The 27984-nt window shown below is 45.6% G+C and overlaps 1 protein-coding gene and 1 long non-coding RNA gene across 6 annotated transcripts in view; one reads left to right on the forward strand and one right to left on the reverse strand.

The window, feature by feature from the left end:
- The window catches only part of PRKG1 (protein kinase cGMP-dependent 1), a 1639061-nt gene that overhangs the window by 916305 nt on the left and 694772 nt on the right, over nt 1-27984 (reverse strand). The gene's annotated exons all lie outside the window — the stretch shown is intronic.
- LOC141271280 (uncharacterized) lies at nt 2342-27102 on the forward strand. The gene is made up of 3 exons (XR_012321880.1): nt 2342-2448; nt 22172-22365; nt 27022-27102. It is a non-coding gene; the product is annotated as an uncharacterized lncRNA (long non-coding RNA).

Here is a 27984-nt window from a genome sequence, read left to right on the forward strand (position 1 = left end):
AGTGCTGACATCAATGGAATGGCGCCAACATGGGAGGTGAGTATAGGCTTTTTTATTTTATTGTGGCCAAACATTTAGATCAAGAAGGGGTTGTCCTAGTAGTGGTGCACGTGGAGGGTAAATAATGCAGACTCAAGGAAGTCCCGGCACTCACATAGGTTTTCATCTTGATTCCTTTATTTGTCAAAACTGGATGTGTTTCAGTCCATCCAGAGCTTTCAACAGCTGTAGTGCTGAAAGCTTTGGACGCGCTGAAATGCATCTAGTTTTGACAATTTAAAGGAATCAAAATTAAATCCTATGTGACTCGATATATTAATATCTCAGCCAGCCCCTACACTGCCATAAATGATGTTCTGTATAATCCTAATATGAATATATCTGAAAGCATTTTTTTGCAAGTAAACCACGCCTCTAACAACAGTATACCTTATAGTTTGCTTAATCTAGAGTTAATGGCACACACTCCTCGATTATCAAATAATCTGGATTGTTAAATATATAATTTGAACAATATAAAATAAAAGAAAATTAGGAATGTTAGAATTGGTTACTCTAGTAAATCTGTTGTTGGCTCCATTCTTTGGACTCATCCTGTGATTTGGGTCAATAAATCGGTAAGTTGCCTTTTAAAAAAACATATCTATTAGTTGTTAAATTTCAGAGATACAGAAAAGAAGTATGTGACTAATTCCTGATATATACTCATAGTGATTTTTTAATACAGTATTTCCCCAAGAATAAAGCAAGTCAGCATGAAAATACATAGACTGGCTCAGGATCTAAAAAGAATCTGCCAATATTTGTTCCCTACTGGTTTACGAGTAAAAGAATCCAAACTAGGTTCTTAGGAAAGAGTCGAATAATTAATTCATAGTCTTAAAAATGCAGGTGCAGTTCTAAAAATGTTGACTTAGAAACGAATTACTCCCTTGATAAAAATGTTTGATAAATGTTTTTATGTTAGTATAAATTTGGGTAAACTAACAAAAACTTTGAACACAGTTGGAAGAAGGCTTGAGGAAATAGAGATAAATCTATAATGATTTTTTAGCAGTACATAAATAGTACATCCAGGCAAAAAGTTAAAATTTTGCATATGACTTTTCAATCTGTGATGTCGCAGAGGGAGTATAACTCAACATGCAAATGATACCAAAACCCATTCATGCTTAGAGGAAGCAGACGGAAATAACACTCATTGTTACAGGATTGTGTGATCCAAAGTAGAGAAAATACTGAGTTATAAAACATTGACTTTGTTCTGGGACAAAAAAAAACTTATTTAAAGGGATTGTCTAATTTTCTCAATTTGTAGCGCACCAATTCTATGCCTACAGCTACTGGCTCAAACTTTGTGCTCTTCGTTGTTACAAGCAGAAGAAACTTTGCCGCCGCAACATCGGAGGAACGCATTGGCACCTAACATGGCCTGATCCGGTGAACCAACAACAAACTTTAAAGTAACGCTTACAAGATGTTTTGGAAACAGCTTGTAAGCACTGCATTCCTTCCCTAGGAGACTGGCCACCACTGAAGTCTGTGTTAGGAAATAAACAGAAAATAATTAAAAAAAAAAACCATTTTAGGAAAATACAGAGGATTTTTAATAAGAAGCAAAAAAGTGCTTGTTTTAAAAAACCTTTTTCAATTTTTAACCAGCTTGAAATTATGACTAAGATTAAGTAATTAAAATCTTTAAATATATAAGTTTTAAAGATGAATGAATTAATATGGGGTGAATACAAAGAGCCTTAGATTTAAAGAGGTTGTCCACTACATTTCATTGATGACCTATCCTTGGGTCCAACACCCAGCACTCCCGCCGATCAGCTGTTATTGGTGCCGCCGGCCGGAAGTACTCACTTGTGGAGCTGGCTGTCTTCTGGTAGTAGCCGAGGCTTGGTACTGCACATCCACCTCCTATTCAAATCAATAGGAGGCGGATGTGTAGCACCCTGCGGTGGTCACGATCAGAAGACGAAGCAGCTCTGCAAGTGAGTACTTCTGACTGGTGGCCACCGCCACCGATAACAGCTGATCGGTGGGGGTGCCAAACCCCTACCAATCAGACATTAATGACCTAATAGGTCTTCAATGAAAAAGTAGTGGAAGACCTCTTTAAACAAAAAATATAATTTTGGGCATTTTTGGGGATATATTGTACTTTGTGCTGGCTGTTATTTTGCTGGATTGCAGAGGACTTCGAAAGGGATTAAAAAAAAGGGTATACTGTTCTCGCCACTCTCTTGTCTCTCTGTTGCAGATTCCAGCCTGGTCCTTTGCTGCCAGCTTCGGTCTCTGTCATTTTTATGACAGGCAACATCCTCTTCCGCATCTCACTTCTCTTCCAGCGTTGCCTGCTATGAACACCAGAAGAGATTTGAGACGGGGAAGCAGCTGAGGACTGGGCAGGCAGCAGCTGTAATGAGGCAGTTGATCAGCGAGGTAAGTACAGTTTATTATATTTTTTATTTTTTTAACCCCTAGACCTCTTAAAGCTCAGTTTGACATGCCCCTGTATCTAAGTGCTCAGCTGCCTTTTGTTAGGACTCTATTAATAACTAGCTTCTTCTGTTTCCACTAACTCCTCAGAAGTCTGCGATTCTGCAACCAACACCTACGGCTCCACAAGACCAATTGGTTAACCTATCGTCGCCATAAGGGCTATGAACTGACATTTAGAAGCTGTTCTCACTACGTTAAGTCTGATGTGAATTCCATTGCTTGAATCTGCTGCTGATTAACCCAGTGTGTGCTGATAGAATCATGATATTATGAACAGATTTTAGAGTCCTCCAAAGAAGCAGGACGAAAGATGTGTCACGTCCCTCATTTGATCCTGCACCTTTTCTGTTTTAACTTGTTTTTTAATGATAAATACTAATAAAAAATTATTTTTTACATGGTATTTCATTATCACTTCTTTTTCGCCAAAGTGTAATTATGCACCTGGTAGTTTTCAATTAAAACTCAGTGAACATTATGTCACTATTTACTATGGACTTGCTTTCTACATCAATATACTGCTTCAGAGAGACCATTTTCTTCTGCAACTACCCTCCTGGTTGAGTGGTTTCTGATGTGTCTAACATAGCCTGTTGTCCCAGTCCCTGCTGTTCCACTTACCTTCCCCTGCTGTACCACCACTTTGGTCCGTGTGTCCACCCTGTTCTGCAGCTTTGTGAATTCACCTCACCAGGTGAGCCTAATAGATTAACTGTAATCCTGCCGGAAGATACCAGTTTCCTATATAGTCATTGTTCCAGTGTACATCCGCATACCTGGCACTGCTATATCTATGCTACCTGCTCTGCTATATTTTCTGCTGTCCTACCTAGCCTGCTGTCCTAGTCCTTGCTCATCCACATATCATCATCAGTCAAGACCCACTCTGCTGCACCACTGCCTCTAGTCCTTGTTGATCACCCAGATCTATGGCTTAGCGAATCCACCTCACCAGGTGAGCCCTTGACACGTATGTGTAAGGGGGCCTCCTGTCACTCTGCCGACACATAATGTCAGTTGAAAGAAGGACGAAGTATGTTGAATTTAAATTCCAAACCCTGGTGTTCTCATGGGACATATTGTTGAAGTGGCTTTTTCCCTACTTGACACTGAAAACACAAGCATGATCGGCCAAATGACCACTATTCATGTTGGAAAGGGACCAATCCGAGCATGAATATTACGAAGAGGTCAGACGGAATAGCTGTCAGCCAAATGTGTGTTCAGCTGAAAGCAGTCTAAAAGTGTACCATTACTGGTCACCAGTAGTAACAATAAGGATTTGTACGCCCTTAACCAGTTTGACCGTACAAGAACTACACTTGGTGTTGTGTTTACATAGAACAGTTAAGCAAAAGCATCAACAGTTTCCTTCACAATGATTGTCTACCCAGCACGAGACAGATTGCAGAGCAGATGTAAGTTCTGGCATGGAGTGCCCACAAATGCTGCTATTTGCAATAAGAGCAACAAAGCAAAGATTGGGAAACTTCCAGAGCCTATGAATTCACAATCATTGTATGATGTTCTGCTGATGTTACTGTATAAATCTAAAATGAATTCAACTGCTCAAGAGCTTGTATGAAAACAGAAAAAAACATTTGGTGATCTATGCAGTGAAATTCCTTATATCCGGTGTTGTATCATACACACATACTGTACATCCATAATCTGACACTTGTTTTGAGTTCCTAAATTATATGATAATGCTCTATTTTCAAAGACTGAAAACATTAAAAAAAAAAAAACTTAATAGTGCCATTTTGAGTTCCACCCAAATACCTAATATTGTGCAGCTCCTCTTTTTGTCACTGTTAGCAGTTTTGACCTATTGGGTCCACCAGCCCTCCAGAAATGAGATGTGGTATCTAGCAGATAGATCTTAAAGTCCCGTACATTTTGAGATAGGGCCTTTATGAATCAGACTTGTTTTGCAGTACATCTCAACCAATGGCTCTGTCCACCATTCTTGAACATTTATCACATGATGGAAGTGTACTGTACATTATTTGGCCTGGGTCGATCACAGTTTGGCCCTTGTCAAAGTCACTTAGATCCTTATGCTTGCCAATTTTTTCATGCTTGCAACACAACCAGTTCTAAAACTGACTGCTTACTTGATGTGTAATAAGTTATACCAGTTAAAATTATCAAAGTTATTCACTTTGCATGTCAAAGGGGGTTGAATTTTTGTGATGTCTACAACCTTTAAACTCTATAGTTTCTACAAAAAAAACCCCTAACAAATGCAGTTTAAGGAGCCTTTGATATTGACCACAATTTTTAATGCTGGATCTTTGCCCAGTAACACAAGTATATAGTTCAAACATGACAAAAGAATGGCATACAATCCTATACACAGTAATGTCTCCATCTTACAAAGTACATCTGAGTGGAGCCTACTACTGTGACATATATGTAGCTTACCACGGGCCTAGGTGGTCTGGAGTTGGGACCCGGTCCTATTTGTCTACCCTTTTATATGCATTATTTCAACTTTGATATACAGTAAGGTTTTTAATATAGGCAGTATAGGTACCGTCCCAATTTAGGGTCACCTTGCCGCTGGTGGGACGGCTTGTATACTTTTTTTGATCAAAAATAGTTCACTAAGTACCCTATATTTATTATGCAACTTTGCTTTACATTTATATATAATTATGGTAGGGTATGAGATATATTTTTGTCTTGCTTCTTTTTTGCTAGTGTGAACATGCCTCTGTTTCTTGTATGTCTGCCATCTTAGACCTCAGTTCACATTGTCTGGTTTTTTGACTTGTTTGCATTCTGTGCAATTTAAGGGTGTGGCATGCCCTTTGTTGAGCTGATTGGTATATATGTAGCTTACCACGGGCCTAGGTGGTCTGGAGTTGGGACCCGGTCCTATTTGTCTACCCTTTTATATGCATTATTTCAACTTTGATATGCAGTAAGGTTTTTAATATAGGCAGTATAGGTACCGTCCCAATTTAGGGTCACCTTGCCGCTGGTGGGACGGCTTGTATACTTTTTTTGATCAAAAATAGTTCACTAAGTACCCTATATTTATTATGCAACTTTGCTTTACATTTATATATAATTATGGTAGGGTATGAGATATATTTTTGTCTTGCTTCTTTTTTGCTAGTGTGAACATGCCTCTGTTTCTTGTATGTCTGCCATCTTAGACCTCAGTTCACATTGTCTGTTTTTTTGACTTGTTTGCATTCTGTGCAATTTAAGGGTGTGGCATGCCCTTTGTTGAGCTGATTGGTATATATGTAGCTTACCACGGGCCTAGGTGGTCTGGAGTTGGGACCCGGTCCTATTTGTCTACCCTTTTATATGCATTATTTCAACTTTGATATGCAGTAAGGTTTTTAATATAGGCAGTATAGGTACCGTCCCAATTTAGGGTCACCTTGCCGCTGGTGGGACGGCTTGTATACTTTTTTTGATCAAAAATAGTTCACTAAGTACCCTATATTTATTATGCAACTTTGCTTTACATTTATATATAATTATGGTAGGGTATGAGATATATTTTTGTCTTGCTTCTTTTTTGCTAGTGTGAACATGCCTCTGTTTCTTGTATGTCTGCCATCTTAGACCTCAGTTCACATTGTCTGGTTTTTTGACTTGTTTGCATTCTGTGCAATTTAAGGGTGTGGCATGCCCTTTGTTGAGCTGATTGGTATATATGTAGCTTACCACGGGCCTAGGTGGTCTGGAGTTGGGACCCGGTCCTATTTGTCTACCCTTTTATATGCATTATTTCAACTTTGATATACAGTAAGGTTTTTAATATAGGCAGTATAGGTACCGTCCCAATTTAGGGTCACCTTGCCGCTGGTGGGACGGCTTGTATACTTTTTTTGATCAAAAATAGTTCACTAAGTACCCTATATTTATTATGCAACTTTGCTTTACATTTATATATAATTATGGTAGGGTATGAGATATATTTTTGTCTTGCTTCTTTTTTGCTAGTATGAACATGCATCTGTTTCTTGTATGTCTGCCATCTTAGACCTCAGTTCACATTGTCTGGTTTTTTGAATTGTTTGCATTCTGTGCAATTTAAGGGTGTGGCATGCCCTTTGTTGAGCTGATTGGTATATATGTAGCTTACCACGGGCCTAGGTGGTCTGGAGTTGGGACCCGGTCCTATTTGTCTACCCTTTTATATGCATTATTTCAACTTTGATATACAGTAAGGTTTTTAATATAGGCAGTATAGGTACCGTCCCAATTTAGGGTCACCTTGCCGCTGGTGGGACGGCTTGTATACTTTTTTTGATCAAAAATAGTTCACTAAGTACCCTATATTTATTATGCAACTTTGCTTTACATTTATATATAATTATGGTAGGGTATGAGATATATTTTTGTCTTGCTTCTTTTTTGCTAGTGTGAACATGCCTCTGTTTCTTGTATGTCTGCCATCTTAGACCTCAGTTCACATTGTCTGGTACTGTGACATCTGTGACTTCCACAAAGCTTCAATACTTTTTCACTGCTGCCTAAACAGGATTAAATTGCTTACTCATTTAATATGACACTTGTCGCTAACTGATGTCTTATAAGAAGAATCAATTCATCAATTGCTTGTACATTACATTCTGCCATAACAGTTGTCACCATTATGTCACAAAACAGATAGCGTGGGAGATTCTGTTCCCGGAGACAGACTGCACAATAGTAGTGATAAATTCACCCATCCATCGGCAATATATATATCTATATCTATAGTTAGATGTAGATAGATATATATATACACATTAGAGATGAGAGAATGTATTTGAATTGAGCTGAACTCTCAAATTTTACAAAAATGTCTATTTTCCTAAATTCACACCATTCAAATTCGGCAAAATTGGGTCCAGCTGCTGGCATTTTTTTGCTGGACTGTAGAGTGCTAGGTAGTGCTGAGCGAGTGTATTCGTTGCTATTCGCACGTATAGTACGGTATTCGGGTTACTCGTTATATTGCGAGTATTTGTGTACTCGCCTCGCTATATTCGGATGTCCCGCCCTGCAGTTTTGGCGCCTCCTTTGCAGACACTAAACATGCTGGGCTTCTTAACTAATCACAGTAATGCCGCAGACATCTTGGTTGTGGCATTACTGTGATTGTCTGGCCACCCAGCGTCATAGGGTCTATTTAAGCCCTGCCGCCGCCATTTTGTGCACATTGCGTCCGGAGCCTGCGTTCTACAACCATAAGGAGAGATCGCTGAGCTGCTAGGGAGAGTGTTTAGGCCTCTTCATAAAACAAAAGGCCTTTTAAGGGCTACTTGCAGTGTGTACTAGTTCAGTCTAGAGTAGGGAGGGAGAGATACTCGAGCAGGGACAGTTTAACGGAGCCGCTCACTAGCTCCGTAATACCGAAAAAAAAAGCTATTTTCAGAGCTTAAGACAAACAGCAAAGTCAGAGTACAGAGAGGGAGAGATTGTGTATTAGGTAGGGAGAGGTTAGAGTGTTCTTCCAGTGTCCATCTTAAAACAGCTTTTGTCAGAGGCAAAGCGATATTTTTCCAGCACACAGAGTAGTAGCATTTTGTGCTGCCTTTTTTTTTTAAAAGCACTGGTCTATTTTCCCCGCTGTTTTAGGGGTCAGAGCCTGGCTTCTGCTGTCCACATTAGTCCACTTAAAAAGGCGTATAGTGCCCTACACAAAGCAGTAGTCCAAACATTTCCTACTGCCTGCTACAAGTGACGCGCCCCCTGGGCCAGTGCTGTAGTGCGGCGCACGTGTGCGCGGGGGAATACCCGGAGCCGGATCCGATGGGGGTAGTAGTCTCCGAGTGGCGGGGACCCGGTCCGTGCCCAGGGTGGTCAAACTAAGTGTGTGGCAGTCTTTGTAGATGTTGTTTAAGTGTCGACTACGCCACCCGTTGATTTGCGGTCGCAAGGCCGCCGCTGCAGAACAGTCCGCTGAGGCCGGTGGTATGTGTGCAGCAATGGTGGTATAACCCCCAACGGGAGAGGTATGGCCTCAGGGCAGCTGGTGCGGGTGAAGGGAGTGATAGAAAGGGCGTCCCGGTACCTTTAGTGCTGGTAGTGCGATGGAACACAGAGACTGATTGCAGTTTTCAATGCTTTACTCACAGATGTTATCAGTGTCAGTCCTGCAGGTGATGACGACCCGAGCCGTACTGCGTCCACCAGGTACGGGGCTCGACCAACCCCCAGGCAGTTCCAGAGTGTGACCTTGAACTCCTTTCTCCGTTCCTTTCTCTGGCCGTCCCCACTAGGGACCCACCCATGTCCAGCTTCCTCGAGCCTTCTGGTGGCGAAACCTATCTCCGGTTTCCCTGACCCTATGTGGCGTGCCTTCGTGGTGAGTGTAGTGAGTGGTCGCGCCAAGACGTGGCCACGACCTCCGGTTCCTGGCTGAGGATAAGTGGCCTCCACCAGTTCGGGATCCGGTACCCTGATCTGCCAACCCTTCACCCGCTGACTCCTAGCGTGTTTGGGTTCCCTCTTCCTTCATGTCTCTGGGCCTTTCTCCAGGTTCCATTCCTTCCTTGTTCCTTGTTCCTTTCCTCTTGTCTTTCTCTCTCTTGCTCCCTTCAGGAGCAGCACCCAGACAGGGCTGCTGCTCCCTGTCACTACTCTTCTCCTCTTCTTCTGTCTGACTGAACTGAACTCCTAAGATGGTGCCCACCTTTTATACTCCCTCTGACACCCGAGCCCAGGTGACTAGCCACCAATGGGCTCCTTCCTATGCCCAGAGTCCCTCCCCTCTCTGCTCCTGCACCACTGGGATATTACTCCCCCCCTCCCACTCCAGCCAGGGACAGACGCTGTCGTACCTGCACATCTATCTGGTGGGAGTACCGTTGTTCTGTCCCCCGGAAATGGGATGTATGTGGTGCATGCAGCTAACTGAGTTCTAGTCCACACTCCATCCTTACCCGGGAGTGGAATACCACACCTCTGGTTCGAGGTGCAATACCCCTGTAGCAGCCGAGCCCTCGGGGTGCTACATTCCCCCCTGGTAAACCACAGCACGTCCTCGGGCTGAAATAGAGCAAAAACAATTTTTAAAGTGTACGTACACATAAAACACATCAACTTTCATCCATCCCTTTATGGGAGGTTTTCTCAACAGCTGGCTAATGCCACCGGAACTCTTTTACAAAAACACTATGTAAAACTTTGGCATCATATCAAATTTCACATTAAGGCATTCTCAAATAAAACATTCTTGAATTCTCGGGATCTTGGGATCTTGGGATCTGGCCGCTCTCAGTCTTCGGCCAGGTAGAGGGAAGGGATGACCGCTCTCAGTCCTTGGTCAGGTTAGGGATTAGGGCAAAAATAGGCAACAGTTCTCTTTCTGTCCCAACGGGGACCACACTCTTAGTGGAAACAGTCCCACAACAGTCCTTATACCCGGTCGGGTAACTATTTACATCTCCTCTTTTACCGTTTACGATTAACGGTGTGCTCCACACGCTCCTTTCTCTTCCTCAGGTTCAGACCCGTCCGGGCCCTCTTTCTCCTCCTCCTCCTGGTACGATTGCTCCTCTTCTTCCTTGACCCGGTGGACATGAAGGGCGTACCACCCCTTCACTCCCTTATGCCTGGTATAGGTGACGGTATCTCCAGGCACCAGGTCCCGTCCACTGTGCCCCTCCGGTAGGTGGGACTCTACGTCGCTCCTGTTTACAAACACCTGGCTTATGGTCTTCGGGTCTTGGATGATGCCCCAGCCACATGCCATGTGAAACTTAACAACAGTCCCGGTGACTCGGGGACCGTGAGCTGTACGGGGGGGGTCCTGGCGGGTCCTTGTCTTCTGCTCCACGTTTTTAATGTGGAGCCACTCCTCCTTCACTTTCCTCTCTCTCCACTCCCGCTCAAACGTTGCCAGTTGTTGGCGGCAGGTCTTATAGCGCCGGGTGGCGCCCGCCCGGGTCTCCTGAGTGAACCCCATCAGGTCTTCTCCAGTGGGGTCCCCCTCGAATTGAGCGTCTTCCAGCGGGGGTGAAGAGAGGTCCACGGGCTCCGGAGCTGGGATTAGCGGTTCATCTGGGGCCCTTGCTCCTACGGGATGACTCTTCCTGGAGCGGGGGTTGGTGTACACAGGCGGCCAGACGAATGGTGTCCCATCCGGGTAGGTGTGCTGCTCATACAGGTCTTTCCCCAATGATGGCACGACTGGGGGCCCCGGCTGGGGTGCAGCGCCCGCGGGCACTCGGCCTTTTAACCAGGCCGGTGACTTTCTGATCGTGCCCGGTGTTGGGGAGCACGGTTCAGGGCGAGGCTCCGCTGCAGAGCTTGCTGCTGGAGGGCTGACTACTGGTGGTGGAGGTACGGTGGGCGGTGCGGCACCCAGAGCTTCGGGTCCCGCGGCGGGAGGTAGGGGCAGGTCCGCGGCCTCAGGGCCCGGAGTAACGGCGTTCCCCTTACTTGTGGTTGCGGCCTCCCCCGCGGCGTCGTCCCCGGCCTCCGGTCCGCTTCTGCTGCCTCTCGGGATCGACGCGGTGCTGGATGGTGGCTGCACCTCCGGTTGGCAGGTCAGCGTGCGCCGGGTCAACTCCTCCTTCCACCCGGCGAGCACGTCTCGTTGCGCCCAGATCATCCTCCTGTTCAGCTCTTCCAGCGCGGCCTGCGCGTACTCCGGTTCTTCCTTCTGGAGCACCGCTAGCAGCTCTGCAATCTGGTATGGCGGCTGTGGCGGTGAAGCTCTCCTCCGTATCCGACATCCTCCTCCCCCCTAGTGGACCGTGGCCTACCTTGCGATGATCCTCTTCCGTAGGCCGCGGCTCCGCAGTGGATCGTCAGGGTTGAGGACCTTCCGTCGCGCTCCTGTGACGTCGGCGTCACTGGGCTCCTTCCAGGACCTTACGCAACGTCCGCACGTGAGGCGGGGCTTCAGTTCTCGCGGGCTTTCGGAGTCCACACCCCTCTTCTTCCCGCGCGGCGTCCTCAAGATGGCGCCCAATGGCGGGAAAACTCCACGGATGGCGGGAAGAAGGCAGAAGATGGCGTCGGATGGCGGGAATCGGCTCCGGATGGCGGGAAGCGACTCCGGACAGCGGGAAACTTCACCACAGGTAAGTAAAAAGTCTCTTTTTCAGGCACGCAGTACCCGGTGGTTACGGGCACGAGATCCTGCCGACTACGCCAAAGTTGACGCGCCCCCTGGGCCAGTGCTGTAGTGCGGCGCACGTGTGCGTGGGGGAATACCCGGAGCCGGATCCGATGGGGGTAGTAGTCTCCGAGTGGCGGGGACCGGTCCGTGCCCAGGGTGGTCAAACTAAGTGTGTGGCAGTCTTTGTAGATGTTGTTTAAGTGTCGACTACGCCACCCGTTGATTTGCGGTCGCAAGGCCACCGCTGCAGAACAGTCCGCTGAGGCCGGTGGTATGTGTGCAGCAATGGTGGTATAACCCCCAACGGGAGAGGTATGGCCTCAGGGCAGCTGGTGCGGGTGAAGGGAGTGATAGAAAGGGCGTCCCGGTACCTTTAGTGCTGGTAGTGCGATGGAACACAGAGACTGATTGCAGTTTTCAATGCTTTACTCACAGATGTTATCAGTGTCAGTCCTGCAGGTGATGACGACCCGAGCCGTGCTGCGTCCACCAGGTACGGGGCTCGACCAACCCCCAGGCAGTTCCAGAGTGTGACCTTGAACTCCTTTCTCCGTTCCTTTCTCTGGCCGTCCCCACTAGGGACCCACCCATGTCCAGCTTCCTCGGGCCTTCTGGTGGCGAAACCTATCTCCGGTTTCCCTGACCCTACGTGGCGTGCCTTCGTGGTGAGTGTAGTGAGTGGTCGCGCCAAGACGTGGCCACGACCTCCGGTTCCTGGCTGAGGATAAGTGGCCTCCACCAGTTCGGGATCCGGTACCCTGATCTGCCAACCCTTCACCCGCTGACTCCTAGCGTGTTCGGGTTCCCTCTTCCTTCATGTCTCTGGGCCTTTCTCCAGGTTCCATTCCTTCCTTGTTCCTTGTTCCTTTCCTCTTGTCTTTCTCTCTCTTGCTCCCTTCAGGAGCAGCACCCAGACAGGGCTGCTGCTCCCTGTCACTACTCTTCTCCTCTTCTTCTGTCTGACTGAACTGAACTCCTAAGATGGTGCCCACCTTTTATACTCCCTCTGACACCCGAGCCCAGGTGACTAGCCACCAATGGGCTCCTTCCTATGCCCAGAGTCCCTCCCCTCTCTGCTCCTGCACCACTGGGATATTCCTCCCCCCCTCCCACTCCAGCCAGGGACAGACGCTGTCGTACCTGCACATCTATCTGGTGGGAGTACCGTTGTTCTGTCCCCCGGAAATGGGATGTATGTGGTGCATGCAGCTAACTGAGTTCTAGTCCACACTCCATCCTTACCCGGGAGTGGAATACCACACCTCTGGTTCGAGGTGCAATACCCCTGTAGCAGCCGAGCCCTCGGGGTGCTACACAAGCACGCCCCAGGCCATTTTCCCCGCTGCTTTTGGGGTGACAGCCTGCCTTCTGTTTACAATAGTCCACTTAAAAAGGCGTTTAGTGCACTGCGCATTAATTGCCCAACTAAAATTGGGCAATTTTCAATAAACCAGCACAACAGCAAGGGCTATCTGTGCCTGTAACAATGCCAAGGAGGGATAAGTTGCAGAACATGGTCAAGGGGTACTTAAGTGACCATACGTGCGTCCTTTCTGACGCTTCAGTTCCCTTTAATTATTGGGTGTCTAAGCTGAACACTTGGCCCGACCTCTCCTTATATGCCTTGGAGGTGCTGGCCTGCCCGGCTGCTAGTGTGGTGTTTGAGCGTGTTTTCAGTTCCGCTGGGGCAATCATCACTGATAGGCGCACACGCCTCTCCACGGAAAATGCAAACAGAGTTACTCTGATTAAATTCAACAAGGACTGGATATCTTCACGGTTTGTAATCCCTCCAGATGACAGCAAGCCAACCTAAATTCACCAAAAATGCAGATTCATGCTACTGCTGTTAACGTCACCCCCTTCCCTTAAGAACCTGTTTCCTTCCTTCAGTCAACCATGACTCAGCCCATAGGGCTAATTTTTACAAACCCTATGCAGATTGTGCAGTGAACAAACCAGGACAGTATTCCTACTCCAGCCTAACTACTATTTGTGATTGGAGGCCCTTGGTATGGCGGCTTCCTGTGTCAACCATGACTCAGCCCATAGGACTAATTTTTACAAACCCTATGCACATTGTGCAGTGGACAGATCTGGAATGTACAGTGGTCCTGTGACGCCCAGCTGCGCTTGGTATCACAGATCCCGGAAGAGTGCATTAATGGATTCCTCCACAAGAGGCCCCCATAAACATTCACACAGCTCCACCTTCCACCTCAGACCACCAGAGGGAGCCGGTTAGGGAAAGATAAGTAGGGAAGGTGGAGTCAGGCAGTTCAGTCTGGTTTAGCGGTTGAGACCAGTACAGTCTGGAGTCGACTGAGAGCCAAATCTGTGGAGAGAGTTCCTGTAGTGAAGAAGCCTGAGAGAGGTCAGTCTGCAGTGGAGCACAATCCAGACTCAGTGTAGCTCAGAGTAGTGAGCTTTAGGTGTGCCGGCGCCATAAGATCGGTGAAGCACGGCAAGCTGCCGTTAGTGTGTATAGCCTAGTGAGGGCCCGAGTAGGCCGAAGGCGAGTGGAGAGTTAGTACATAGGGGGCAGAGGAGCTTAACTACCTCACCCCGAAGCATCTACCGGACACCGGGTCCGGAGCTTACCGGGATCTCTATGACCCAGTAAGACATAACCGGAATCCCTGGAGAACTACAAGCCCCAGGATCGCTAAAGTGCTGATACGTAACAGAGCCAGGAGACACATAGGCCCCGTAAGCCGGGAGCGTGCACTCCAAGAGAAGGCCCAACCACAAGGTCAGCCAGCGCAGGACAGAGACAAAGTTAGGTCTAGCTCCAGGCAGGTCAGAAACTTACTACGCAGAGGCAAGAGACAGGAGGCCCTACACCCGCTCATTGGGGAGGATCCTGACATGCACCCTTTACCCTACAGTGCTCCGGGATGTGCCTGAATTTCCATCAGTAAAAGCTACTGAAGTGACTATCGTGTCTGTCCCTGTTCTTGCTCTGACCCGGCTGGGTCTCGCCTGTCCTGCACCCCCCTTCATACGCTGCCCTGAGGCCTAGCTCCACCTGTGGGGAGCTATACCATCGAGCAGCCTTACCATCGGCCTTAGTGGATTGCGCAGCGCTGGTGATTCTCACCAGAAGCCACAGGTGGCGTCACGAACTCTTATAAAAATTAACTATTATCAACCCTTTTAAAGAGTGACCCCAGGGTACGGGCCCAGGAGCTGACCACCGCGACATCCCTAAGGCCAGGCTAAAGGCCTGGGTACCGAGTCATCCCCATCCCCTGGGCTAGTCAGTCCTACCAAACTAATATTTGTCATTGGAGGCCCTTGTCACAGGTTGTGCCACATTGTGACTGAGATAGGGGATACATATTCAATAGAAAGGTACTGTCAGTCACCCTATTTGGCAAAAAAACATGCCTGGCTTGTGCCACATTGTGACTGAGATAAGGGATACATATTCAATAGAAATATACACTGACTGCTGATGACCGACTGATAGCCCTCTGAAAACTTGAATGGAGGGCCACAACTACTACAGTACTCCAATGTAGATAATGTTTGTCAAGGGAGGCCCTTTCCATGGTATTTTCCTACACCTATGACACTGCCCCAGGAGTAATTTTTGGAAATACGATGCAAATTCTGCACTGGACCAAGTAGTACAGTATCAAGAAGTCTTCTCTTCCTATATAATCTGGGGAATATTGACAATCAAAATCTCTAAGCCGTTTGGAGAAGCTTCTCCAAACCATCCTGGAGGGGGGTACCATATATCCTTTGTCCATTGACTTGCACAAGTGATATATTTGAGCTCGTCATCCAGTTGACTAGTGCAACTTTATTTTTCCAGTTCACAGAGTTCAGCCATACCTGAGGATAATAGGCCGCACTCACTGCTACCTTCTAGTTCTCCATGTCTCTTGGCCTTTTTCTCTGTAGTCTCTGCCCTTAAATTAGTTAAATAATATAGTGAAGGCCCTACAATATGAATGTGAGGGCACTCTCGAATGTATTGTACACAAGAGGGACCTCCAAAATCTCTAGAGGAGGGCACTTCAAAATGTATATTACAGGGCCACATGAGGGCTCTCACAAAACTCAGCTTTCCTGCCTACTGCAGGGCCTCTGGACATATGAATTTAGGGCCGCAGTATTACATGGTGGTGGAGGAGGAGGAGGAGGGTCAAGCCCAACGCTACAATGGGTACATTATAAATGGCTATGGAATATGTATTCCACTATCTGAGTGTCAATGTTGGAGGGACCGCCCAAATGTCTAAGTAACAGCTGTCCCTCCAAAACGCATGTTACAGAGCCACCTGAGGCCTCTCAGGTCAAAGATCAACATACCTAGTGGTACGTTCTAGCTGTGCTTGTAAAGTGCTGGGGAATAGCGAACTAAAAATTATACATGACAGAGGGACCAACAAAATGTATAAGTCAGGGCCCTCCCAATTGTAAAAGGTGAAAAAAAGCCACAACAGTATGTGTGAAGAAACGCTAAAAGGGATATTTTTTGGTTTCTCTGGTTTATTTAGCCTTATATACAAGTGATTATGCAGGAAAAACTGTCTCTTAACCTTTTTGGCATGTTAAATACAATTTAGGTTAGGTTTGGTAGTTGTTCTTGTGTGTCTGTAAAAGTGGTGTAATACTGCGACAAACTTATTCCCAGAAACCATATGTGAGTCAGAAATGCATGCAGGCACATTCTCCAGGCTCTTCCCATTCTGCTTAATCACTTTCCCATCCATTTCAGTCTTTTCCTCAGACCCCCAGACTCCTTTGTAGGGTCCAGCAGAAAATTACTCGCATTTCCCATTGACTTACATTGTACTCGCTATTCGGAACAAATACGCGATTATTACAAAGTGCTCGTTACGAGTATAGCGATTACGGTACTCGCTCATCACTAGTGCTAGGCAATTGTAAAAAAAAAAATTCTCACCATCTCACCTCAGCACTCACCTGTTCTGCCACCTCGGTAGTCCTTCACACCTCTTCTTTTTCTTAAATCTGCCGTACACATCCTCTTCGGCCGCTTTACTCAAGGCCATAGCCTCCATTGCTAACTAAGCCATTGATGTCACAGTGTACCATGCCATGGCAGCACACATGACATCATGATGTTACGGTGTGTGTTACTTAAGGCCTAGCCAACGCATTGACATCAGAGGCCTAGTTGTTAACGGAACGACTATGATGAAGCAGCCAAAGAGGTGGAAGGGAAGAGGAAAAGAAGAGGCGCAGAGCACCAAACAGTGGGCTGTGTAACATACCTGGCGGCGTCCTTGCACAGTGGTCCATCTCCCACTGTGCAAGAGTGCGCACTTGATCTCCAGTCCAGTCTGCTAGCCTGGCTTCCCTCCATGCTGTTTGCTTGCCTCTGTCTCTGCTGCTTAAGGGCGGCGCCCGATCACTTCCTGTTTCTTGTACCTGCTGCAGACACACCCCTGATGCGTCCTCAGCCTACTGCTGTCTGTCACCTGGTATTTAACCCAGCTCCTCCCAAGAAACCCAGCCTGAGCATTGTGTTTCATTCAGTGTGCTCTTTCACTCTGAATGTGCCAGGTCCCTTTCTGTGTTTGCTTCCCTGCCTTTCCTGGAGGCTGTATTTCCAGGCCTGTCTGAACTCGCTCCTTGCCTGTTCGTTCCGCCTTCTAGGGGCCGCATACCTAGATCCGCTCCTGTATCTTGTCTGTCCTGTCTGAACACGCTCCTAGCCTGTTCCTTCCGCCTTCTAAGGGCTGCATACCTAGACCCGCTCCTGTATCTTGCTACTGTGTCTGTTCTTGTCTGAATACTCTTCTAGCCTGTTTCCTGTTTTTCTCTATGTCCGTACCTTTCCTTTTTCTGCAGAGTCTGAACTCGTACCTAACTCCTGTTCGTTGTCACTGTACTTCCGTTTGTGAGTTTGTGATCCACTTGCTACTTCACTGCAAGTACCCTGTGGGTATCTGGTTCTGCCTTTCCCTTCCGGTCTGTTCCGTGTGAGCAGAGCCCTGTCCCCTCGGCCCTGCCTCGCTCTCCGCTCCTGCGGTTCTCGCCCCGTTCTGACCCTTTGCTCGCTGCTCCGGCAGTCTCGCTCTGCTCTGTCCCTTTGCTCGCTGCTCCGGCAGTCTCGCTCTGCTCTGACCCTTTGCTCGCTGCTCCGGCAGTCTCGCTCTGCTCTGACCCTTTGCTCGCTGCTCCGGCAGTCTCGCTTTGCACTGACCCTTTGCTCGCTGCTCCAGCAGTCTCGCTCTGCTCTGACCCTTTGCTCGCTCCTCCGGCAGTCTCGCTCTGCTCTGACCCTTTGCTCGCTGCTCCGGCAGTCTCGCTCTGCTCTGACCCTTTGCTCGCTGCTCCGGCAGTCTCGCTCTGCTCTGACCCTTTGCTCGCTGCTCCGGCTGTCTCGCTCTGCTCTGACTCTTGCTCACCGCTCCAGGCGGCCTCGTCCTGCTCTACTCTTGCCCACCGCTCCAGACGGCCTCATCCTGCTCTACTCTTGCTCACCGCTCCAGACGGCCTCGTCCTGCTCTACTCTTGCTCACCGCTCCAGGCAGCCTTGTCCTGCTCTACTCTTGCTCACCGCTCCAGGCGGCCTCGTCCTGCTCTACTCTTGCTCACCGCTCCAGGCGGCCTCGTCCTGCTCTACTCTTGCTCACCGCTCCAGGCGGCCTCGTCCTGCTCTACTCTTGCTCACCGCTCCAGGCGGCCTCGTCCTGCTCTACTCTCGCTCACCGCTCTAGGCGGTGTCGTCTTGCCCTGCTCTCGCTCACCACTCTGGGCGGCCTCACTCTGCTGTGTTTGTCCGCCACATCTGTGGTTCTGTTCCTCAGTCCCAGTCTGTACTGGGTCCTATCCCGCCTGTGTTCCAACCTGCTAGTGCCTCCCTGTCTGCACTCTAGCCGTGCTTGCCTGTACCCGCCTGCCTGCATACCAGTCGTGCCAGCCTAACCTGTCTGTTCCTGTATTCCCCGGTTTGGGTCAACAGCCGTGTCCGGGGTCTGTCCTGGAGTAGCACCTGGTCCCTCTGCTCAGTTCCTCCTTGGTGCACTGGCGTCGTATGCCGTCGTGCGACACTGGTCGGATCGGGTGAATACTTAGTTACGCCCCTCCAGGCATTCACTCTCCGGCACGGTCCAGTGGAATCACTACATATACACGCACACGCCGCTCAGCCCGGGCGTGTGCATTACAGCCTGCAAGGGTAGCAGGAAAAGCAAGTGGTGAGGTGAGTATTAATTCTATATATTTTTTTTTACATTCTACGTTTATTATGCTCTGGGATCTAGAGAGATTTCAAAACTTAATAAGGAATATTCAATTTGAATCTTTGCAGATTTGATAATTTCTAGTATCTGTCTGTTTTTCTGTCTATCTATCTATCTATCTATCTATCTGAAGAGGGTTAAGGGGTATATGGAGAAATGAAAAAATCTTTAGGTTTATACAGAGAAGGGAATATCTGTGTCTATGCTCCGGCCACAGGAGGGCAAGACCCTGAATAAAAGCATACTCAGCTTGACTTCAAAATGTGTGACTATAGACCCATTTTGACCATTTCATAACCCATCCCCTTATCTAATAAATAAAGACACATCACAATGCGTGATGTTGGAATGCAAAGGCCTCGTTTAGTCAATTAACAACAATAACAACAATCTTAAAGTAACCAGCAAAAGGAGGGGGGAATTGAAGGTTCAACATCATTCAAATGTGCTGCAACAACAGCTACTCCACACCACCCCCAGCCGCACCGCACCGGCTCGGGGGCGCCCAGCTGTACGCTGCCCAAACCAAGTTGTCCTGCTGGGACCTAGCCCAGTAGGGACCCACTTCAACTTTTGTAATAACCTTCAAAACATCAAGGGAGTCAATCCCGGCACTGGACTCCCCTCAATCCTTCAGAGCAACCACTACCTTCAAAACCCCCCGCATTTTACGCCAAATGCTGTGACAATTAAAAACAAAATAAACTTATAAGAAAATTAAGAATGATAGGGCGAGTGGAACGTTCTGGATAATAGTTCACAACAGAAAATGGACATCCCACTGCAGCACCACCCTTTTATCTGGCTCCTAATAGAACCTCCCATCAGCCTATCAGGTAAGCCCTTTCCAACCATTTGCCCTTATACTCCTCCCATAAAACTCCCCTTCAAACCCAAACTTCTGCACCTTAACCCCTACCTGACAACTATTGAGGCCTAGCAGACATACTAAGTCATGCGGCCCTCCCTTTTAGTCCCCTTATTAAGTGGGGTGCAGTTCGGGCCATTACTCTTCCTGAAGTCACAACCCCTGTGATATTGTGGCGCCCCTGAGGGTTTGACTGCCACAGGGATGCTGCACCTCTTTAATGGGGTGTAGTGTTCCTCCTTTGAGGTAAGAACGGTGCGATGGTCAGGACCCCACCTCCACATCCAACACCACACTTCTCCCACCAGAGGGGGCTTGTCGGCACTAGGTGCTGCCCCTACTGGAAATTGGGAGACTGGGGAACCAAGCCATAGGGGGAACCAATTAGTGGGTGAGGGTGGAGGACTCACATTTTAGTGACACTTAATATTTCATATTTAATACACAGCCCTCTTGGTTCTGGGTTCTTTGATTGTGATCTCCCTCCCTGAACGTGGATCCTGTGTGGACCTGCAGCGGATGGAGACACGGCCCTCGTACCCTGGCCTTGGGTCGAGGGGCAGGTTGCAGATAATGTATGTCTCAGCCCGGTCAGTGACCATGACCAAGAAGGCCCGGAGCTTAGGAGTGTAGCTCCACCCCAAATGGATCCCAGATGCAGACGGAGCGGTATACGCCACCTGTCCTCGCTAATCTGATCTAGTCAGAGGGATTCCAGCTGCAAGAGGGGTACCGGCCCCCGACACCTGACCTTGCTACTCTACGTCCTGGTCAGGGAAGCCCGGTAGGCCCAGAGGCTGCCACAACATCCCGCCTCAGAGGACTGCAGCAGCGCTGGTGGCCTTCACCAGGTACCACAGGTGGCGTAGTCGAGATCAGCCACTCAACCCGGATAAGCCCGTACCACCCTTTTTAATGTGACGGCCCTGGGCACGGAGCGGGTCCGGGCCACGGCTGCACCCCATCAACAACATAGGACCCGGCTCCGAGTCCCCCATCTCCCAGGGTAGGGCTGCGAGCGTCACAATATCTACACAGATATTTCTGTATCAGTAATAAATGAATAACCCTTTAACTACATGTTTATAATTTATATACATCCACTGTACTGGAATGTCTTTGAGGTACCAGTGAAAAAAAAAAAAAAAAACATTTCAGTCCCCTAAAAACGTTTACAGAAGGTTCCATTAAGCAAACTCCGAACCTTGTTCATTGGCATGGTGCTGAATCCTAGCATCTAGACACACACTAAGGGAGTAGGAACACGGTGAGGTTATGCAAATAAAAATTCCCAATCTCTCACAGAATTATAAAAGTAAGCATGCTAGAATTGTTTTGATGGTAGCCTATACAGGAGTTTTTATCACCCTTAACAGGGGCAGTGTCACAAAGGTGATAGTTTTCCAGCTAGGGCTTTCTCAGACAATTAGAGGTAGAATACATCCATTTTTAATGTTAGTGAAACCTCTTTTTAAGGAAGATGAATTTCAATATATAGCAGAAGTAAAGAAAGCCCAAGCACCACTAGTCAGGACAGTGCAAACTGCAGAAAACTCTACCTTACTTGGGACTATCAGCAACAAAGAGAGAGGAAAATTCACAGCATTTATGCAAAATTCATTACTTTATTGGCCAAAAAATGACATTACCTGGGTAAAAGGAAAGATTTCTTCAATGCATTGATATTTTTAAGTCTACTTAAAGAAGTTGTCCACTGCTTGGACAACCCCTGTTCATATCCCTCGCTTGGCCCCCATAAAATAATAAAACCTATTCTCACCTCCTGTTCCAGCGCCGTTCTCGCGGTGTTGCACTCGCTCTCCCCGGGGTTCCGATACTGCTGTTGTGACACATGACGCTGGCGCCCAATTAGGGCTGGCGTCACTGGCCCCGCCTTCTGTCAAATTGAGCATGAAAAGGAAGTCCGATATCAACCGCAGCCTGGACTTCCTCTTCATGTTCGATTTGTCCGAAGGCGGAGACAGTGATGCCAGCACTGATTCGGCGCCGGTATCACATGTCACAACAGCTGAACGGTAGCTCCAGGACCACAATTGCTGACACCCTGGAATGGCACCAGCATGGGAGGTGAGTATAGGCTCTTTTATTTTATCGGAGCGAAACATTTTGTTCAAGAAGGGGTTGTCCAAGTAGTGGACAACCCCTTTAAATCCATCGCTGCTCCAGATATACTAAATTTACATAGATTCAATATGGATGTTATACTCTATAGCGCCCGCTGCATTTCCTTTGGGTTTCCGCTTACAGGAACAATCCACTATAATTTCAAACACACATAGACAAGCACTTAAAATTCTCTGCAATGTCTGACTGGCAAGGAATCCTGAACCCTCTAGTTCAACAACACAGTAAAAAATAAATATAATGAAGAATCTATTTCTTCTAATGATTTTCAACGACAAGAAACGTTTTACCTGGAAACATTAAAATTTCTTATCGATTTCTATCTCTTTTATCAAGATCCGTGGATGAAAAGCGATTTAACAAAAAAGTGTAAACTAGGAATATTGAAAAGAACGGAGGCTCTGTGCGCTAAGAAAAAAAATCATTGTCTGCCTGGCCCAAAGCCAATAGTATCATGAGCTCATGAGATGGCTATCGCTAGGATTTTACTTGCCAGCAAAATGGAAAAGTTGGCTCTAGATTAATCGCTGGTAAGTCAGTCATGCACTATTCTATTCTTTGCATTCATAAGAATCCTTGTTTGCTTTTCAGAATTACAGCATCAATTATACGTATATCTTCTGACAAGAATCAAAAAGCTATTTTAGGAACTAGAGAAAAAAAAAACTTTCCCACGGATAAAAATTCTGCAGTTTCCTGTGTAGATTAAATTCTCGACTAGAATTAATGATAGATCTAAAATATTTACAAAAATAGTATGAAATCTGAGTACACATCTGTATTTATTCTCTATAAGACATCAGAATAAAAATAAAAAAAACACACATTATTATATTTATAGTTCCCATAATCTACAACTTACAGGGGTTGTCTGGTCTTAAACTACAAGTCTGCAGACACTCTATGTAGTCACTGCCCATTGTGAAGATTTGCCGGGAATGGTGGTCATGCGTGACAATTATACGATATGCAGACTCCAGGCCACATTCTGACTAGACTGTATCCCGCCTCACTCAATACACTTGCACTAAGTGAGGACGTGCCCCTCTAGTCGGAATGTGGCTGGGAGTACGCATATTGCCAACTTGTGGTCACAAGACTACCATTCTCGGCACCAACATCAGAGAATTCTCACAGCAAACAGTGAGAGCGATGTGAAGATTCACAAGTCTGCAGTCACATAGAGTAAATGCAGACTTGTAGTTTAAGACGGGACAACCCTTTTAAGGGTAGGAGTGACCATATATAGTAAGAGTCAGATACATTTATCCCTTTAAGGGTAGGAGTGACCATACATAGTAAAAGTCAAATACATTTATTTGATTGTAAACTACTATATGCATGGATTATGAGTAAAATAATGAATTTACAATATTTGCAGATTTCCAGACATCATCTGGAATTATTTCTAGGAGTAAAACTTTTTGAAAAATGTTATAATTCCAAAACAAAAAGTCATCGGCATGTGAGAAGACTATGAGTCGGAAAATCTTTTGGCTTTAGTCAACCCTTAGTCAAAGAGTCAAAATACAATAGAGAAAACTAAAAGTAAAAAATTATACAGTGTAGTAATAAAAATAAAAATAATAATAATAATTATACACTACTCTCAGTACCTTTAAGCGACCAATGAAAGGCTCTTCCTCTGTAAGAGTCACAATGAAAAAAATTTAGCCCCCAATGAAAAATTTGTAAAATGACCCCAAACTGCAGCATCATGTGACATTTATAATAAAGGAGTCTTCTTTTGTTGAAATTAGAGATGAGCGAACCTGAACTTAAAAGTTCAGGGTTCGTACCGGAAAGTTAGTGTCCGGCGCTAAACACCGAACACGGACTTCTCCCGGGAGTCCATCGCAGAGTTCAGAGTTTCGGGGCAAGTCCGTTGCTGAGAGAGAGAATTTTTTTCCAGATACAAAGTCAGGTCTCCATTGTTTCCAATGGGGTTCGGGTTCTGGTTAAAGTTTGGACTAAAGTTCGGGTCGGCTACCAGAACCCGAACTTCCACGGGTCAGTTCATCCCTAGTAGAAATGACACCGAGATGCAACTGCTAATACTGATTCCCCCGAAAGCTATGCCTGCATATGAAGGAGAAATCATACTGATGCAACAGTCAATAAAGTAACCATTGGAGGGCTATGCTATTAATATAGTTGTCATACAGCTCTATGCTATTTGCCTATATTGGCCGTTCTAATACAAAGTGTGTGAATGTCCATATTTCTCTAGAAAAAGAAGTCCCTCCTTATATACACATTGGGAGAGACCTGTCAGTAAAGGGAAGCAAGGTGGGGAGAAGTCTCGGCGGACTGGCCTCAGACTAATCATCCTGGATGCATCATCATCGGCTGACACTGAATTTGATTTTTTTGCCTGTAGGTTGAGAATGAATCAACTGTAAGGTTCCGTTTAAAAGGAATCTTTCAACAGGTGTTTTCTATACCATTTGAGAGCAGCATAATGTAGAGACAGAGACCCTGATTCCAGCGATGTGTCACTTACTTTATTGGGTGCTACAGTTTTGATAAAATTATAGTTTTATCTGCTACAGATCTGCCAGTTCTCTGAATGCTGAGCTCTGTATAACTCCGTCCACACCACTGATTGGTAGCTTTCTGAGTACACTGTACATAGGCAGAAAGCTGCCAATCAGTTTTGGGGGCGGGGTTATACAGCTCAGGTAGTCCTCTTGAATATGGAGGACTACCTGCAAACAGGATTACTAGTTGTCTAGCGATAATCTCCTGCTGATAAAACTGTGATTTTATTGAAACAAGAGCAAGCAGCCCAGTAAGTGACACATTGCTGGAATCAGGGTCTCCTTCTCTACATTATGCAGCTCTCAGATTGGGGCGGCAGAAACCTGATGACAGATTCCCTTTATGGATTGCTATATCTGTATGATGCAAAAAGTGATAAAGTGAGGAAAAATACATTACATAACAAATCTTAACTTATTATTTGATTGGAGATTTTTAATTGTATTCACAGTATACTTTATAAATAGACTTTCAGGCAACTTTTGGCAAACACTTTTGATGTAAAAAAACTTTTTAAGTAACTGAAGAAAGCAGAAAGAAGCCAGTTTATATCTGGTCAGATCAGCATATTGCTCACATACCTCAGGCTAGTATTATGGGAAAGCGGAATCTTTCTTACGCACCCTATGGACAGATTTATACAAGAACATCTGCCAGAACCAGCAACAATGTTATAGGTTTCATCCACAGGCAGCGAGCCTGTGCTTCCTTGGCTCTGACATTTTATGTTTATGTAAGTACCAATACAATCACATGTTCATTAACAAGTTTCACATTCATCCATAAAGGGATGGATGGTACCCAGGGCTTAACAAGTGCCAACTGCAGAACAGAAATGAAAGCAGAAATTAAAATGTTATATCATTTGCTTTCTACAGTTTCTCATCTGTGGAGTTCACATTGTTTCAGCATTAAAGTAGCATAAAGATAAAGAAGATTCTCACAGCAGCATCATTAGTATCTTGACTGCATTACACTACAACTATCAGGATCCATTTATTGCACTTTACCTACCACATCCTTTGGTGACCTAAAAGTTTGATGAATTGTAAGGCTCACCTCTCTAGTGCAGGGGCGGGCAATTCATTTTCCTGAGAGGCCACAAGCTGTGGAGGACCAAACCAATAGGCTGAAATTAATTCTGCTCAATATTAACATTAACATATTACTTAATATTACTATGATATAATTCTACCACTTAATATTGAGCAGAATTGAATATGCTGACATCCCCTATATACTGTATGAGTCAATGCAAAGCCCCCTGTATATAGCATGAGACCACACACAGCCACCCTTTATAAAGCTGAGCCCCCACAGAGCCCCCTACTTACAGTATGAGCCTTCACATAGCTTCCATATACATAGTATGAGCCCCTACACAGTCCCTTATATACAGTTTAAGCCCCGACATAGCACATTTCTATATATTATGAGCCCACACACAGCCTACCTATATACAATATGAGTCCACACATAGCCTCCCTATATTCATTATGAGTTCTCACATAGCCGCCGCATATACAGGCACACATCCCACACACATATAATGAAAAAAATCACTTACTCACCTCACTCACGTTCCCCCTGCACTCAGCTCCATTTTTTGTTGCGTATACTGACGCTCCACACAGCAGATGTGATGTTGTGACGTCATAGTGTCTACTGACTGAGTGGCACACACTTGTTGGTGGAAGAATGTACCAGTGGCTCCCTCCTCCACCATTATATTCAACGCTACTTACATCCTGAGGATGCAGATAGTGGTGAAACAAACACGGGAGGCTGCATTGTGCTGGACATGGGCCATTGTTTTCAGCCCTTCAACTGTCTCAGTCCATGGACTGGAACAGACAAAGGGCCAGATGTGACCCACAGGTCGCACTTTTCCCAGGTCTGTTCTAGGAGATCCATTTATTTTACCTAATCGGCCCCATCCCTTCATGTCCTAGTTGTGAAGGACCATCATTTTAACACTTTTTGCAATGGATCCATTTATTGTTCCTTTCCCACAACATGAATTGGGGTTCTTGCTGTAAATAATCATAGGGTTCACTGTTTTTCCAAAGGATCCATCTATTGTCCTTTTTCCACAGAATGACTTGGTGTCTTTGGTGCGAAGAATCATAAGGATCAATTTTTTAGCAATAGATCCATTTATTACACCTTGGCCACCAAATCCTTTGGAGACCTAGGCTTGAAGAATCATAAGATTCATTTTTCTTCCCATAGATCTACGTATCTATTTTAACCTACTCCACCACAAACCTTGATGTCTTGGGTGTGATGGATCATAGGGATAACTCTTATTTCAATGGATCTATTTATAGTCCCTTTTTCACCAGATCTCTTGGTCTACTGGATGTGAAGAATCATAACTCTTTCCAAAATTGATCTATCTATAGACTTCACTCTTTCCAATATATACATCCATTGCACCTTCTCCAATGCAAAATTTCCCTTTACCCCATATGAGAAGACCAATACTATTAAAGACATGTGATAGTTTGGGGCCCTGTTGGAGATTTTACATTTGGGTCCAGGAGCTCTAAGTTACGACACTGAGCGAGAAGTCTGAAATCATTTTTGCACATTACTTGGTGAAAGCCATAGATTATCTTATTCTTTCTCTTTATTGCTTACAGTAACTATTGGAGTCATAAAGGGAAGATACAATCAGAAAAATATGCCAAGATTCTACCTGAAATGACTCCTCAAATGGGTGTAGGTATGTCTTATACACTTTTTTACCCCTCACTAATATTTTAAAGTATTTAGAAAGGAGGGGATGTCAAAGAGAAGTCCAAAATTTATTAATGACGTTCGCCACAATATTGATACAAGAGAGTACAGAAGAGAAAAATATGCATCAAAAAACATCAACATTGCACCAAAATTTTGGAAAAAATATCAGACTAAAATAAGCCAGTATCTAACATGTCTTGCTAGCTGAACACATTGCGCGTGTCAGTGCAATAAATTAGGAGGATTTTCCGCCCATCTGGTCTAGTTTTAAGTTGCCTTAATTTAAGACAGCAATATTAAATCTCATCTAATCTTCGTAATTTGCGAAATATAATAATTGTGCCTATATCAAGAGTTAGTTAGCTCTTTGGAAAAAGTTAAATTAGGATTTAAGCTGCCATATTTTAGCTAGACAGATTTGTTTTTTAAATCCTGGAACACATTTCCACAAAAGACCAATCAGAAGAGAACATTTTATGTAGAAAGGAAGATAATGAGCAAAGCTCAAGGTTAAAAAGCATAAATTATTGTTTTTATTAATTTAATAGTACAGAGACATTTTTTACAGCATTTTTCCCACATGCAGAATACAGAAATGAATGCCCTTGGAGTAGACATCATAAAAATACCGCTAAATACAGTCTATATACTCAGCAAGGAGCAGGATCCCTTTAACCCTAGACAACTATATCACATATCTCTGCTACATCCCTCTGACTGAGATTTATTAAATGGAATTAGATGCAACTCTACTAGATGTAATATTGAAAAGGATAACAGCGCTCATACACATAATATTTTATTCATACTATTGGATTCAGTGCATTTAACACTGGTATTGAAGTCTATAGTCTGAAATCTGA

Source organism: Phyllobates terribilis, unplaced genomic scaffold, assembly GCF_046119375.1.
Source record: "Phyllobates terribilis strain yellow unplaced genomic scaffold, ASM4611937v1 Scaffold_5__5_contigs__length_657084704, whole genome shotgun sequence".
In the NCBI taxonomy this organism is placed as follows: Eukaryota; Metazoa; Chordata; class Amphibia; order Anura; family Dendrobatidae; genus Phyllobates; species Phyllobates terribilis.